At 35.5% G+C, this 4,106-nt stretch overlaps 1 non-coding gene across 1 annotated transcript; it reads right to left on the minus strand.

The window, feature by feature from the left end:
* Positions 1–397: 397 nt before the first annotated feature.
* On the minus strand, positions 398–502 carry LOC116877519. Its single transcript, XR_004384659.1, has one exon. It is a non-coding gene; the product is annotated as a U6 spliceosomal RNA (small nuclear RNA).
* Positions 503–4,106: the final 3,604 nt, after the last annotated feature.

A 4,106-nucleotide genomic window follows, 5' to 3' on the forward strand; every position in this document is an offset into this window, starting at 1 on the left:
GAATGGTTCTGGAGTCATTAAAGGAATAAGGGTGCTGTTCACCTTAGGGTCAGCCTCTCTTCTGTGGTGCTGGTTCTGCATTATCATACTGGTTTTTTATTTATTCTCCACTCATCTATTTTTGCTTTCATTTCTAGTCCCTGTCACAGTATGAGTCAGTCCACATCTTCTTTCTCTTTTCTTTTTCTTTTTCTTTTCTTTTCTTTTCTTTTCTTTTCTTTTCTTTTCTTTTCTTTTCTTTACTTTACTTTACTTTTCTTTTCTCTTTTCTTTTCTTTTCTTTTCTTTCTTTTCTTTTCTTTTCCTTTCTTTTCCTTTCCTTTCCTTTCCTTTCCTTTCCTTTCCTTTCCTTTCCTTTCCTTTCCTTTCCTTTCCTTTCTTTCTCTCTCTTTCTTTCTTTCTTTCGGAACACTTCACAAATTGCATGCCATCCTTGCCCAGGGACCTTGCTAATCTTCTCTGTAACATTCCAATTTTAGTATATGTGCTGTCAAGCAAGCGCAGACTGTTTCTTTCTAGATGGGGTGTTTTCATGTATTACTCCTGCTCTCCTAATTGGGAAATAGAGCTTTCATTTGTATGTTGCAATAGCTCAGGCTCTAGGCCTGTAATTTTTCTTTATCCATCATCTTCCTCTCTTTTATTTTTTCTCCTCTCTTTCCATTGGCTCTCTTCCCACCAGCATATATTTGATATTTAAACATACTTAAGATGTATCCATTTTAAGAACAGCTAAGTAAAAGTAAAGTACCTTGACATTTATGCCTTTTAGGTAAGATTTCTTCCTTGCTTTCTTGGCCAGGTCATTTGAAATACCAGTCTACCTGGAATATTTCTCTTTCCTTTGCTCCTGCTCTTTTCAACACAAGGTAATATCTCTTCTGCCTATCACACCTCACAAAAAGTATCCTTCATAAGGCCTTAATTCTCGGGATGATCTCCTATGATAAGGAAGTAAAATGCTATGATTTTTAATTACATTTTTATTAATATTCATGTCCTCGTTGACACCGGAACCTCACTTGGTCACATGTTAAGTCAAATGATGGATCCTGAGGGAAGAGTCAGAGCCACACTGTGGAGTTGTTTCTATGTAACTGCTATGTGTTGTAGTTTTCAATTACAATGATGACACTTTTAATCCTTGTATAAGCTCTTAATCTGGGATATTAGGAGTTAAAAACAGTAACAGTCTAACAGGCCACTATGAAAAATATGTTAAAAAATAAAATCATCAGTATCTATTTAAAATATATATTTACTGGGCACCTGAGTGGCTCAGTTGGTTAAGTGTCTGCCTTTGGCTTAGGTCATGATCCCAGAGTCCAGGGATCAAGCCCCGCATCAGGCTTCCTGCTCAGGGGGTTCTCATTCTCCCTCTCCTTCAGCCCCCCACCGCTCCTTCTCTCTCTCTTGCTTACTCTTTCTCAAATAAATAGGTAAAATCTTCATTTAAAAAAATCTATACTTACAACTACCATAAAGATGAAGTTTATCCTACATGCCTTGAAATAATTGCTAATATTAGCAAAATATTAATAATAGCTATTAATATCAGCCAGGCCTTCAAAATACATTAACTCATTCACACTTTTTTCTATTTTTTGTATTATATAATACACACAATCCGTTGGTACAATAGAATGTTCATATAATCTATAAATAAGTGATTATACATACATGGTTGGTTTGTGTTCAAATTGTGTTCCCTTATGGAGTATGCAATCAAAACACAGATCACTGTATTATATTGCTTTACCTATTTATGGTAGATGGCTCTCCTGTAGTTGAAGTATTTCCTCATCAATTAATTTTGGGTAATGAAACAATCTGTGTGTCTCATTGGATAATTATAATATGCATAAGCATACTAAATGTCCTGAAATGTCCTTTAGTAAGTATATTTTTCATTTTACTGTGTTTACAAAGCATCTCCCAAACTTACTTGTTTAGAGACAGTTCTTTTGTTTTGGTGGCACCACTCTTAAAATGCTTTGGATTAGGGTTTCACAGATTGGGAAATATTGATTGCTGATTTAAAAAAATATCTATGATGCATTTTTCAGTGAGAAAAGAAGATTCCAAGCCAATATGAATTGTATGATTTGATTTAACATTATATGGACATATAAAAATCTGAATTGACATATATACTAAGATGCAAGAAGAACTAGATGATGAATTTATTAATGATTCTTTGTTTTTCTATTTGATCAGCGTAGCAATGCTTCGATTCTATCTCTTTCACTGTCTATGTGCCTATGGTAAAATTATTTAAAATCTTTGTGTTCTAATTTCAATCATAAAATATGCTTTAAGTCTTTTACTTGGAATAAGCTGTACTATCTGTTCTAATATTTTTTATATTCAACAAGTACTTAATGTGTACCTATTGTGAGACAAGCACAATGAAAGTGACTTGTTTATATGATTTAAAGCATTTTAAGAAAAAACCCTCAGAATTCAGATATATTAAAATTGAATTAAAACTTACTATGTCAGGCGCCTGGTTGGCTTAGTGGGTTAAAGCCTCTGCCTTCGGCTCAGGTCATGATCTCAGGGTGCTGGGATTAAGCCCCGCATCAGGTTCTCTGCTTGATGGGCAGCCTGCTTCCCTCTCTCTCTGCCTGCCTCTCTGCCTATTTGTGATCTCTGTCTGTCAAATAAATGAATAAAATCTTTTAAACAAAAACAAAAACAAAATAAAACAAAACTTACTACATCATTCAGACCCATGATCCCTTCAGTATAGCAAGGTTCCTGACCTGGGACCACAATGGAACAAGCAACAATGTCAAAGTGCTTATCATGATCCTTGCTATTGATGTTAAAGGCCAAGAATGTGACCTGAATATTTTCCTTTAATAATCCTTTATTCATAAATGTAATCTTCTTTTTTCTCTGATTTTTTTTTGTATATTGCCTTAGTGTGGCAAAACTTATTTGAAGCTGTTCATGTTTTTACTTTTTACTACTTCTTAGGAGGTTACAAATTCTCTGAATTCCTTACATGATAAATTAGATATTAATTATTTGTATTTATTTTAACTATGTCTATAGGAGTGTCACAATACTGACTCTGTCTTTGGCCCTCCATCTTGTTCTTCCCTCTGGTGCACAGGTGACGCCAATTTAGATAACTGCCTTGTGACCTTACCATCATGCCCCTCACTCCAGTCTCATGGGGATTAAGGTCTGGTTGGGGACAGAGAATATGGGACAGAGAATAGCAGCCAACAATACCTGCATAATGCCCTGGGTTGTCCCTCCATCTGCCTACCTGTCCAATTGCTCCTGCCAGTAACTTTTCCTGAGTAAGACTATGTAAATGATGTGGAGTGGCTTACTTTGTTTTTTGGTATTAAAGTGCCCTTCTCAGTCTGGAGGATACATTACTGACCCTCCAACAATTTCTAACAATGTCTTACTCAAGCTTTGTGCTTTGAGCACCCAATAAGACTGCTGATCATGTATTTTGTTGCCATATTTATAAAGTGACACATTGGTTGAAGGGCTTTAGAGCGTACTGTATGTATAATCCAAGAATGAATCAGTGTCAGAAGAATCTTTTTGGAGCAACTATGAATCAGATTTGTTTAGGATTTGCTTCTGGAGTATTCTATACTCTAAAGTAACTGAAAGACTACTTTGCCTTCTGAGCCTGTATACTGTAGAACAGTGCCTAATAACATGAAGAAAAATGAGAATAAAAACCGCAGTGCAGGCTTTAACTTGCTTTATGTATTGCTTTAAGTTTCTTTCTATATTGCTAAACATAGGCTGTTATTATCATGAACACTAAATCCCAAATCTCTTTCCCTTACAGTTAAAAAACAGTCATTCTTATTTTAGAAACATATTTTCTAGTCTGGTTTCTTGTTCTGAAGGTGACAGCATTAAAGGGAGTGGACTCTTCAAAAGCACTCATCTTTGGTTTATACTTGAAATCACAGTTTTTCAACCCTGCTATTATTGATACTTGGAGCTGCATAATTCTCAGTAGGGGGCATTGTTCCGTGCATTTTTGAAAATTTAGCAGCATCCCTGGCCTCTACCCACTCAATGCCAGTAGCAAGCCCTCTTTGCCACCAACTGTGACAACAAAA

This window comes from Lontra canadensis, unplaced genomic scaffold, assembly GCF_010015895.1.
Source record: "Lontra canadensis isolate GAN:19392208 unplaced genomic scaffold, GSC_riverotter_1.0 scaffold52, whole genome shotgun sequence".
Taxonomy (NCBI): Eukaryota; Metazoa; Chordata; class Mammalia; order Carnivora; family Mustelidae; genus Lontra; species Lontra canadensis.